Genomic DNA, 13,372 nt, shown 5'->3' on the forward strand with positions numbered 1-13,372 from the left:
AACACGTTTTGTGATAATTGAAAAACGTATTGTGTCCGAAATATATTGTAAACGATTTCAATTAATTTCATGCCATATATGTTATCTCACAACTTGGATTCGAAACGAAAATATTGACTTAGGTCTGCCTAATTGCTACCTATGCGTAATGTTCAAAGGAAAGTTAAAAGGTATTGCGAGTTTTAATTGACAGGTCTATAATCAACCATGTGTGGGGTGCTGATGTTTGTCCACTAGACCACATGGACGCTTACTGACGTAGTTAGTATTTAATAGTACCAGAGCTTTTACTTTAAACCTTCACAAATAAGTGGGAGCGAGATAACATTCTGTGTTGAGTTTAAAGCAATCCATTGGCAGTGTCCAATATGTGCCTGATGTCATTCATAAAGCAATCCATTGGCAGTATCCAATATGAGCCTGATGTCATTCATAAAGCAATCCATTGGCAGTATCCAATATGTGCCTGATGTCATTCATAAAGCAATCCATTGGCAGTATCCAATATGTGCCTGATGTCATTCATAAAACAATCCATTGGCAGTATCCAATATGTGCCTGATGTCATTCATAAACTTAATACGTTTAGTGAAATTCAAATAAAAGTTTTCATTCCTTACATTAATTGAAATTGCTACAGTTAAAATTAAAGCCACGCATTTGAGTCATTAAACTCGATAACAGCTCTTTGCTGATACGTAGCCTATCTAACTGCGCAACACAAAATAATGGCGTGAGAACGCTTCTTTCCAATCATTACAAAACGTTTTTAAATTTTAGCCTCTCTGTGACAAAAAGAAGCTAAATGCATGTGCGTAAATTGTCGTCCCATATTAGCCTGTGCAGTGCTAGTAGGCTAATCAGGGACGGCACTTTCCTCTATAATTGTTTTTTGTTTAAAATAAGTTTCTTCTTAACGAAAATCCATTCTAGGAGAAAAGTGTCTTCTCTAGTTAGACTGTGTGGATTGCACATGCAAAATTGAGACAACACTTTACGCACACGCATTAAGCCAAAATGTACAATAATGCGATACATATATGAAAAAATACAAAACGATGGTTCATTACATTTTCGATGTATAGCTCTCAGTGTTCGTTAACACAGAACAATCAACCGTTAGCATGGCTAAGCATAAAAAAAACTATGAATGCAATACAAGTATACTCATTTTATTACCATTGCCATTTTAAGATCACATTGATGACTTCAAATAGCTGCTTTACGCATCGTAATGGTGTCATTCGGCTAAATAAAGGTCACTTTGAAAGATATTGTCTAACACTTCGTTTCTATACGTTGTTATTTCTGGTTTTTATGCTGTGCACATTTTCTATGCCCTATTTCTGTTATTTCAAACATAAATTTGCAATCAGAGACATCCAATGCATTACTTGTGTAGTTTTTTTATACAGATCCATGTCACGTGGGATAAAAGCAAATCGATACAGCCCAAACTTCAGATAATTTATATAAGAAAGTAACGAACACTGATCGCGAGTGATATGGGATAGAGTCCCTGACTGGTCTCTGACTGGCCAAACACTGATCGCGAGTGATATGGGATAGAGTCCCTGACTGGTCTCTGACTGGCCAAACACTTTTCATGACAGGGTAGCTTAAGAATATACTTATTGTGAAAAGATTTTTTGTGTTAACTTCCACAAGAAATATATTATTTTAGTTTTCCTTTGCGTATGACAACATGATCTAAATCGGACTAAATGGAAAGTTAAGAGTCTGTGGGGCTGTTTTATTGATACCGGTAATACTGTAAACGCGTAAACGCTGTTAACACTTACTAATGTTTCTGGCCATACGTGGGATGGGATAAATGCTGATATTTATTTGTCAACAAGATCACATTAACGCTTACACGTATAAATGATTATTTTATAAAACCAGAACTTAAACCTTAATACTATACAAATAAGTGGGCGGAAGAAAGTTAGTATTTCGTGTCAAAATTTACATTACATGTGGTAATAATCCATATCCGATCCGGATCGCACACCATTCATTATGTGAATGCTTGAGATTAAATAAGGATAAACCTTGTTGGCTTTGAGATGTATCCAGTAAAATCTGGGGAAAAAATCCGTTTTCATTTGCAGTTATTTAACATTAACATACAAAACACATTAACTGCATAGTTTTTGTGTGACGTTAGTTTTTCGTTCTAACGGCCAGTTTTCTCCCCTAATTATTAAAAAAAAATACATTAATATAATGGTTATCAGTCATTAATGCCCTACACGTGGACTTAAGAACGCATACATCACCATCAAGACAAAACTTTGCTTTTTTGTAAGGAGAAATCGTGTTTGTAATTGCAGTAAGTTGTACTAACTTTGTGCATGAGCGGCGCTCTGAGAAAACGAAGCGTAATGCATGTGCGTACAGAGTCGTTCCACATAAGCCTGTGTAGTCCTTACAGGCAGATATGGGGCGACACTTTCGGATTGTATTGTTTGTTTCTTTTGTTTAAAGGAAGTCGCGTCAAAACGAAAATCCAGTGGAGACGGAAGGTGTCGTCCCTGATAAGCCTGTGCGTACTGCGAAGGCTAATCTGGGACGACACTTTACGCACATGCATTAAACTCCGTCTTTCCAAAGTGAGGCTCAATTTGTTGTATGTTATCCCTTTAAACTTTATGTTTGAAAAGCAACACATTAGATCTTCAATAATATATATCAACCTATTTGTGAAAAGTAACGAGCTTACGCTATCAACTAATAATATATGTTCTGTTTAATAAGGTCGGTAATAAGTATACGATGGAAATCTGTTCATCAATATTCGATACTGCAATTATGCCCTGGGGAAGGCCACGTTGTCCTTTTCGTTCAGCTCGTGTCAATGCCCTCCCAATTGTGAGCCTTAAGTGGTCTTGTTTCATATGGGAGCTCTTCCCTTAGGTTTTCTTCTCATAATAGGTGCTATTAATCACTTGTGACCCATTTGTTTAATACTAAATTAAAAGATATAAACGTATAAAATTAAATGGTCCAAATATAAACGCTCAGCGGATGGATATGTTTGATAATGGATTAGCATTCAGATACTTGCTGTCTTATTTTTAGCACAATTTGAAAATGTATGCAATCTTTCAACAGTATGACTCTCGTTTTCTGAGCATAAAGCTTGAATGTTCGAACGCGAGGCTCGTTATATTAAAAATGATTACTGGTGATAATTCTGCATCTGCTACTACAGAATTTAAAAAGAGCTTATCATAATACACACACACAAACAAACACACGATAACTGAATGACGAAAATAAATTAATTTTAAACGTAAGTTTAAAAGCCAGGATACAGTATTTTGTAAATAGTTTATACAGTTCAATAACAAAGTGACGCACTGATGTTATGCGTGACTTACGTTCAATAGACACAATTTTATCTATTATCTCCTACTCTCACGATTCATTCACATCTGATAATTATATTTTAAAAATAACTTCGCTCACAAAAAAAGGTTTACGATTCACGTTTATCATTCAAAAGGCCACTCATAGTTTACACACATTGTTACCCAACATGGTTTATAAGCAAGGACGACGGGTCAGGACAAATGTTTCATAAGCTTTTTTTAAACATACTATGTCCTAGCTCTTAAACTAACCTTTACAATAAATGTTATTTTCGTATTTCGTTCAACGTGTGTTTTTTCTGCTCTTCTTCAATTAATAGTATGTATGAATTCAATTTATTAGTTATGTTGATTTATAAGAACAAAAATTATAAGCTTAAATCCTTCCCGCATCGTTTAAATGTGTTTTAGTTATATAACTTGTATATTGAGTATGATGGTTACAAATTACAATAAAATATTTACATTTCTGTTGAAAAACGCTAGGCCATGTTTCTACACAACCAGTTATTTTTATCCTAGTCAATGTGGGAACAAATATGGGAAGCTTTTAGCAAATAAGAAAGAAAGTTGAGATTGCAGTGAGTGCATTTAATTTTTTAGCGGCAGCATATTTTGGACATGAAAAAAATATGGAGCACAATACCAATGAGTTTGTCTGAAACATGACTGCTGGTGGTGATGGTGACAGTGATTGTGATTGTGATGGTGATGAGGACAAATTTAGGAAACTGATGCCAACACATTCAGTTTTCCTTTTAAGATTTTTTTAACGTGTCCAAACAGACGCATTTCACATAACATATTTTATCTTTGACGTGTGCTTTTCGTTATTTCAATGTGCCCGTACATGTTTAAAGGTGAACTGTCGATTTTATAACGAAAAATGCATTTGTATAAATATGTATATTCTAAAACAAGTGGAATCATCAAGAGCTATGGCAAAAAATATTGCGATACTAAAAAACGATGTTTTTGTTTTCCGTAAACCGCCCGGGTATTTCCGCCACCTATTTTGGTTGTGACGTCACCGGCACTCAACGCGCATGACTCGGATACACGTCCATTGTTATTACGAATCGAAGCGTGAACACTTCGCGCTAAATGTCAAATTTGACACTCACGTTAGCAAAATACAATTCTTTTACACAAGTTTTATTGAAATCGTGTGCTTTCTCTGTATTTTTTGCATGACAATCGTTATTCGATATGGTTCAGTGTGTTGCTTTCGGGTGCAAAGAACGTGAGGAAAATGGAAAGAAGGTTTTTTTTCCGTTTTGCGAAGGATGATGTTACTTGTAAGAAATGGATAAAGGCTGTCAATTCCAGGAGAGTAATCGATGGGAGACTGGTTGATTTCAAACCGAGTAAGGCATCTAGATTGTGCTTGAAACATTTTGACGACAGTTGTTTTTTTTTCATCCTCCAAGTGTTATGGCTAGTGTTGGAATGGAGTTAAAGCTCAAGCTCAAAGCTGGTGCAATTCCAACGATATTTCCGGAAACAGAGGCATACAAAGCTTCAAAGAAAGCTCCTCTAAATCCCAACGACCTTGGACTAGGGAAGCACAACCGAGCGAAGTATGGCGCCTATTCTGAAAGGAACCGGTAATTATGTTTCTAATGACTAATCTATGCTTGTTTATTTTGATATTCACAGTGCTAAATAATTTTAGTCTGATTAGTCAGCATATTATTACAAATGATTTCAAGACATTTGTATTATAAAATGCGTTGACATCTGGTTAGAAAATAATGCACAATAGTCTCTGATGCAAGTTTATTTCAAATACTGGAGTGGTCAGGCTAATACAAAGGAGAGGAAGCTGTACTGTAGAAATATTGTTTGACCTATAGACTACAGTATTCTCACACATTGTTTTGTCAAACATTTGAATCCGCAAACAAATTATAAGTATTTCTTCACAATATTAACCATGCATTATATTTAAATAAATTATATTAAATCAATAACATAAAGGTGGTCTTATAAGCGCAGTGGTTGATATGTGTCCTTCTCAGCTAGGTGACCTGAGCTCAAGGCCATTTCCTGTATATTGTTGAGTAATGTCAGAGCTGTTGATGGTCAACATACAGGATGGATTAGGTTTTTCTGGATAGTGAGCTTTTCACTCAGAACACATCCGCAAAAAATGGAAATCCTTCTGTACCAAGTAGCTGGAAAATGCTGCTCATATGATAATTCCAATTTCATCCACACTTTAATTCCAATTTCATCCACACTTTAACTCTTTGCATGCTGGGAAATTTGTCGTCTGCTAAAATGTTGTCTGCTAAATTTCTAAAATTAGCATTTTCTTCAATTTTTTTTCAAAGAATATTATCAAAACAGCAAACAGTTTGGATCCTGATGAGACGCCACATTCTGTGGCGTCTCATCTGGATCCAAACTGTTTGCACAGGCCTTCAAAATTCGGTTCCTGCACTGAAAGTTAAGAGTTAAAAGTCTAGTCAGTTTATAAGGAATGCTGGGGCACACATGGGTTCGATCATGTACAGCCTTATGCTCAGTATGGATATGCCTAATTATTTTACCTTTTAATATATATTTTTCAAAATTTTCTTATATTTGTATGCATGTATGAATCAATGGCTTAGTGACAAACAATTAATTAAAACACTTCTCTTATTAATAAGGAAAAATAGGTTAATCAGTGGAACAGCTTTAAAACTGACAAAAACATTCCATTTGATAAATAAATAAGACTAGCTAACTCACCAAAAATATTCAAAGTATAAAAATAATATTGGGCTTATTTTAATTACATTTCCATAAGATAAGAAAGTATGAGAGAATCAAAGTGCTGGTAAAACAATAATTATGTAAACTTTCTTATACTGATATATTGAACAAAATAAAAAAAAGTACTGTCTATTACACAGATGATTAAAAGACATTGTAAAAGTAAATTTGAATACTGTAGTATTAATAAAAATATTAATAGTATTTACTAACACCATTCAGCATGCTGTATTGAATTATTCAGATAAAAATGTAAATTGAGAAGGGTTTTGTGCATGGACTGTAATTATTTGTACAATTTATTATTTCTTAAACAATGAACAGCTTGACATTTCTCTGAAATAATATTCTCTAGATTCAATTAAATATAACAAAGCACATGATTGCTTTCTTAGTTTCTTAAGTTTCAAGAATGTCCATGGTTACCAGTCAAATTGACACCAGTTACCAGTGTTGTGTATTAATCCATACAGAACTGTGTCATGGAGTTTATGGCTATTTGGTTGTTGAATAGCGCCTTATCTTTGGATATATCACAAGATTATGGTAGAACACAGTATGGTTTCAAGATAAAAGATTATTCCTAGCCCAATTAAATCAACAAACAATCATAAAATGTATTACTATCAGACCAGTGCCCTTGCTTAGCTAACCAAGGGGTGCAGTTCCAAGTCCCACCCAAGGTCTCACTATGCCCTACACCATGCTCTTGTGTGGATTTTATCATATGATTATAAAGGAAGTTGTATTTATCAATAAATTAATATAAATGCTCAAACTGAAACTAGTTTTATTTATAATAGAAATTGTGTTTTCAGTTAACAAATATTTTATTAGAAATATTTACTTAGTAATTATAATGAAACACATGCTTTTATATTAAAATTATGCAAATGAGATAATATGGCTTTATGCACTGAAGAGCTCTTTTAAGAATTAGCACCCTTCAATTTCAAAATCCAAAAAGGAAACTGATCAGACTATCCCCACTACCACTCAAAGGCTAATGATTGCAATATATCTGTCAGGTTCTGAGAAAACTAGGCATAATGCCTGTGCGTAAAGTGTCGTCCCATATTAGCAGTCCGCACAGGCTAATTAGGGACAACACGTTCCGTCTTAACAAGATTTTCAGTAAGAAGGGACTTCCTTTAAACAAAAAATACCATGCCAGCGGAAAGTGTCATCCCTGATTAGTCTGTGCGGACTGCACAGGCTAATCTGGGACAACACTTTACGCACCTGCATTATGCCCAGTTTCTCAGAGTGCGACACATATTATTTCAAAGTTCAATAGCATAGTTTGGCTTATATTAAGTGATATAAACATTTGTGTCATTCTGTCATTATTCTGTGTGAATTTATAAAAAGTAACATGACAATTATTTGTAGGACCCATATTCATCATGTGTGGAAGAGCCAGATGTCTGTGAAGAAATGTCTTGTGAACAGTCGCCTGTTCGGATCAGTTATCCTGAATCACATTTTGATAATGTGTATTCGCAGTCATCACAGACATCTGAGGTTCGTAATATCAATTAATAATTAGTTTGTTTAACAATCTCCAAACAATGTCAATTATTAATAAGTGTGTTTAATTATTTCCAAACAGCCTGTTTTTTTATGTGATAGGAGTTACATATTTACATTGGCTTGAAAAAAAATCCTCAATTCTTGTAATATAGTTTTTATTCTTTATTTTCTGTTTCTATACATGGGGAAACTTTCTATTTTTTTATGCTCCCAAAGGGTTGCATATAGTTTTTTAACTGTCCATCAGTTCGTCCGTCTGTCAGTCCGTCCAAAAACTTTAAAATTGGTCATAACTTTAGCAATATTGAAGATAGCAACTTGATAATTGGCAAGCATGTGTATCTTACGGAGCTGCACAATTTGAGTGGTGAAAGGTCAAGGTCAAGGCTATCCTTCAAGGTCAAACGTCAAATATATGCTTCAAAGTGGCGCAGCAGGGAGCATTGTGTTTTTCTGAAAAATTCAAAATGTTCATCATTTCAGACGGTTGTATTTCGGCCAACAGAACATAAGGGATTCACTGTCAAACCACAGGGAAAGGACTCTCCTATCCTAAGTACAAGGCTGGACACCATGTGGTTAAAGCAGTTAAAGAGAATTGCACTTATGGTAATGTATTCATAATGAATTTTATTGTATAAATAATAACCACAGATAGCAATATTGAATTATCTTGTTGAAGAATTTTTTTTTGGCACATAAAAAAAATACATTACAGCTTACAGAAATCACCTGAACTTGTCCAATATGTTGAAACAAAATTTAGAAATTATGATTCTAAAATCTGGTGATTATTCTCAATGTAAAACAACATTAAATGTATTTGCATGTTGAACTTGTTGAGTTTTTAGAATAATCTTGATACAAGTCTCTTTTTCTGAACAGATAGTGAAATTATCTAAAATATCAAAATAAATACATGAGTTTACATGCAATCTTTTATCAAAATGTTTGGTTTCTTAAAGCAATAGATTTCTGTAGTACATGGTTGACGACAACAATACAAAAAACATTCATTGTTTATTATTCTCTAATAAGAAGGAACAATTTATCAATAATTATAGTTTATTTTAATATAACTTTCAGACTATGTTGATGAACTAATGGCAGAGCTGCTTAGGATGAAAGAGGAGTACAAGAGCGATGCCAATGCAAGGGCTGCCTCTGGCAACATTCTGTTTTCACCGCCGTCCGTCTTCATCTGCAAACAGAATCCTGAAGTCTGAGGCTGTGCAGAACCATCGTTCGCGATTTAATTAGCGAACAGGGATGGAAATTAGTGGTTGCCCGTTTTGTTGTATAGTTATCTATTACTTTTAAAGAAAGTATTGGTTACACATGACACTACATGTACCTAGTACTGGGCGCGTTGAGGCTTACGATGGGAAACCAAAAAACTATAGATGGTTGTCCATGTGGGCAACCAACTGTAAAACGTTAGTTTCCATCCCTGGCGAAGCAAAATCAAATGTATGAGTCGGACGGAAATCTCTGGCTGCCACAGCGCATGACGGTAGAGGTCGTCGATCCTTCTTGCTCTGACGGTGCCAAATCCAACGAGCCAGTCTTCTATAGGCAATGTATCTGTATACTCTGAAGTTATAAATGTATAAGGAAACCATTATGATAAATATTAGTATGTTTAGTAAAACAAAGGTACTTTTCAACTTGACAATTACACAAGCCATGCTGTGGCAGATTCTTACTTAAGTTTACAGTTTAACAAACTTATTCAGCTTGAATATAATATTATATAATATATATTTTACTGAAAATATGTCAGAAATCAGATTTTGTAAGCAACTTCACATCATGTTGTAGCAGGTTGTTATTCTAGTGTACTTTTTAAAAAATTAAACAGCTTGTATTTATATTTTTATTTCAAATGTTGAAAAATAATAAGGAACTGGCATTTGTAAGAAACCAAAAATCATTGTGTAGCAAATTGATACTTCATTTTACAATTAGATAACCCAGTCATCTTGTATACACGCGTATTTTAATGTTGATTAAAATTGTTGTCTTTTTTATGTTATTTATCCACCGCCAGAGGCGGAGGGATATTGTTTTGGCGTTGTCCGTCCGTCCGGCTGTCCGTCCGTCCGTCCTGCACTTTTGTGTCCGGAGCCATATCTTGGAAGTGCTTTGGCGGATTTCATTGAAACTTGGTATGAGTATATATATGCATAAGAGGATGATGCACGCCAAATGGCATTGTACACCATCTGTTAAAAACAGAGTTATGGCCCTTTGTATCTTGAAAAAATGCTTTTTACTTTAGGAACTTTTGTGTCCGGAGCCATATCTTGGAAGTGCTTTGGCGGATTTTATTGAAACTTGGTATGAGTATATATATGCATAAGAGGATGATGCACGCCAAATGGCATTGTATACCATCTGTTAAAAACAGAGTTATGGCTCTTTGTATCTTGAAAAAATGCTTTTTACTGTATGCACTTTTGTGTCCTGAGCCATATCTTGGAAGTGCTTTGGCAGATTTCATTGAAACTTGGTACGAGTATATATCCCCCGCCAGAGGCGGAGGGATATTGTTTGGCGTTGTCCGGCTGTCCGTCCGGCTGCCCGTCTGTCCGTTACTTTTGTGTCCGGAGCCATATCTTGGAAGTGCTTTTGCGGATTTCATTGAAACTTGGTATGAGTACATATATTGATAATAGGTTAATGCACGCCAAATGGCATTGTACACCATCTGATAATAACAGAGTTATGGCCCTTTGTATCTTCAAAAAAATGCTTTTTTAGTGTCAAATATAACACTTTTGTGTCCAGAAGTATATAGGCGGGGGATATCAATTCAACGAATTTGCTTGTTTTATTATTTGTATCAAAACATATTTACAGTATGAAATACAAATGACAAGTTCACACAAAACATTGTGTTATTTAATGTCTACAGTGTATTTTCTTTACAAACAATCTGTCCTGGTTTCATAAACATTTTTAATAATTAATGACAACTTACTCATGTATTGGTTCTTCATCACCGATGGGACCATTTACATCAAGGAACTCATAAAACGAAACTTCAATGACATCTGGATGTAGACAGTTAGCTTTGAAGCCAGTGTGCTCAGTTATGCACTTTACCCCTGCCTCGTCCATCCTTTCCATCAGCTCTGGGTATTCTGTGCAGCATTTGCACTCAACCTGCACACGATATGGTGTGCAACATGAACATGCACACCTGAAAATAAAAGAAATACGTCGAATTGCAATACAAACATTCCTTCCTAATCAGAACAGGTTCAAGTATCCGTTCTAATTACAATAATTAGACCATACAACCTAGTCATATTCAACAAGCTTGTACTGTAGAATAACAATCAAAGAATTTATTTTTTTTTTGCCGACACCTGCATGTAACAAAATTATATATTTACCAATCCGTATTCCCAACACGATGGTTGTCTTGGGCATCGGCAAAATTTTCCTCGCTGTCCGAGTCAGAATCAGAAAAAATCTGATTGACTGTCACTAAATTCTGGCTCATACATATACGGTTGAACGGAAAAGTCATCGTAATCGCTATCATCTTCCATTTTTCAACAATTTTTTAACTAAAGTTGCAAGATATAATACATCCGAATCAATTTATTATGCCGGCTCGTAATTGAGTCGTTATTGAGTGCCTGTTACGTCACTTCCGGTTTGAATGAAAATGGCGAGAACATCGGAATGTGTGAAAAATCGCGACTTTGTTCTATTCGTTCCCGCTAATAACACCGTATTTGAAATGAAGTGAGGAGCGAAATAGTTTAGATATGCACTAAATTCGATAAATAAAGGCGTTTTACGGGTTTTTAAAACCGCGGCAGGTGAACTTTAAGGTTTAAGCATAAATATCCCTTTTATTGACATCTCTTTACACCGTGCAAATGGACTCTAGAACGCGTACATAGGCATCGCCACAGACAGAAAGATTTTTGTTTTTATAAACGCATCGTGTTAGTTTTTTAACCGGAATTAATGTGCTTATCCGAGTTATAAAGTTAAGGCCCATGTCATGATACTTCAAAGGCATAGCATGAACGGTTTAGCTATTCAATACGGACGAAGTTATGTAAGGCAGAATGAGTTCATGATAAAAACAATTGTAAAATCGCATTGATATAAACGCAGGCGCAGTTAAGTATAAATGGGAATACGTATTACGTATACTCACGGAATAAGAGCCTGGTCTAATGTGGTATTATGTTTATACGGGCAGTTTATTCTTTAAGCATGTAACAGGTAGAGCACTCGAGCAATAAGCCAGGTCCATACACAACAAATGAGTCTCGTTCTGTGATAACTGGACTTAATGCATATGCGAAAAGTGTCGTCCCCAATTAGCTTGTTCAGTCCGCAAAGGATAATTTGGGACGATACTTTACGTTTTCATGGAATTGTTCGTTTAAAGAAGGACTATTCTTGACGAAAATTCCGTTTAGGCGGACAATTAGCTTGTTCAGTCCGCAAATGATAATTTGGGACGATACTTTACGTTTTTATGGAATTGTTCGTTTAAAGAAGGAATATTCTTGACGAAAATCCCGTTTAGGCGGACAATGTTGTCTCTGATAAGCATGTTCGAACTCCACAGGCAATTCATCAATTAATCAGGGACGACACGTAACGCACTTGCATTAAGCTCCGTTTTCGCAGAATGATGTTCAGACATTGTAAATTTTAACACGAATTCTTTGTATGCTTGTGTACCCAAGAAAAAGCTACGAGCACAGATTTTCCTAAGAATATCAGAAAAAGTATGGGTATTATTTCAATGTAGGGAAATGTTTCCTATACTAGAAAATATAAACATATTTTAATCATACTTTGTGTTCCTGTTAACGGCAAATTTGTAGTTAATGCGATGACTTTAAATATCACGAAAAGCCTTGTAAATGTTAAAATGTATTCATATTTATCAATTCAACATCGAAATCAAATAAAGTTAATTTAAAATGAGTTTTCCTTTGAAAATCATTGACTGGAGAATTGCATTGAATAGTGAGCATACAATTAAGTTTATTCATTCATGAATGAGTTCAGTTCATTGGATAGATTATAGGATTGCTGTTATTTGAATATTTATAACTTCTTTATGGATGCGAAAAGTTAAATTATACGAGAATGGGTTTGACATTCATACACATTATGGTTTTTTGTGCACTGGAAAAGCAGGTGAAATAACTAGTTCAATGTCACTTTTAATATATCACATTTCATTCATGTCCAGACGATTATTTCAGAAGAGAAATGCAAGGACCGAAGATACGTATTCTTACACCACGAATGCGAGATATATTGGTTGAATCAGATGGGAATAAAACTCATAATGTATTTCTGAAAAAAGTGTACGGTGTAAAGGGACTTTTCATATTTATTTCTATCAATTAACATTTGCAGCGGTTAATTGAATTTAATATGCAATGTATGTTAATATATTAAAATCAATTGAGCTTTGAAAAATTACAAGTACATCTCTTATTTGTATTTCTCTTCTTACGATGTCTTTGCTGATTCAATATTCCTATTTTTGTTATTTTTATTAAAAAATATAATTAGTCGTCACTGAATGTTGTTACCATGTCTACATTGACCCATGGAAATTATTGATAATAGTTGTATAACGTTTGTGATTGAATGAATCACGATGTCGTCTGTTTATTTGAATATAATTAAAAACAAGAAATACG

At 34.7% G+C, this 13,372-nt stretch overlaps 1 long non-coding RNA gene across 1 annotated transcript; it reads left to right on the forward strand.

The window, feature by feature from the left end:
- The first annotated feature begins 4,217 nt into the window (after positions 1 to 4,217).
- Positions 4,218 to 10,566, forward strand: LOC127836944 (uncharacterized). Its single transcript, XR_008029010.1, has 4 exons — positions 4,218 to 4,984; positions 7,533 to 7,664; positions 8,157 to 8,282; positions 8,760 to 10,566. It is a non-coding gene; the product is annotated as an uncharacterized LOC127836944 (long non-coding RNA).
- Positions 10,567 to 13,372: the final 2,806 nt, after the last annotated feature.

Source organism: Dreissena polymorpha, chromosome 7 (assembly GCF_020536995.1).
Source record: "Dreissena polymorpha isolate Duluth1 chromosome 7, UMN_Dpol_1.0, whole genome shotgun sequence".
Taxonomy (NCBI): Eukaryota; Metazoa; Mollusca; class Bivalvia; order Myida; family Dreissenidae; genus Dreissena; species Dreissena polymorpha.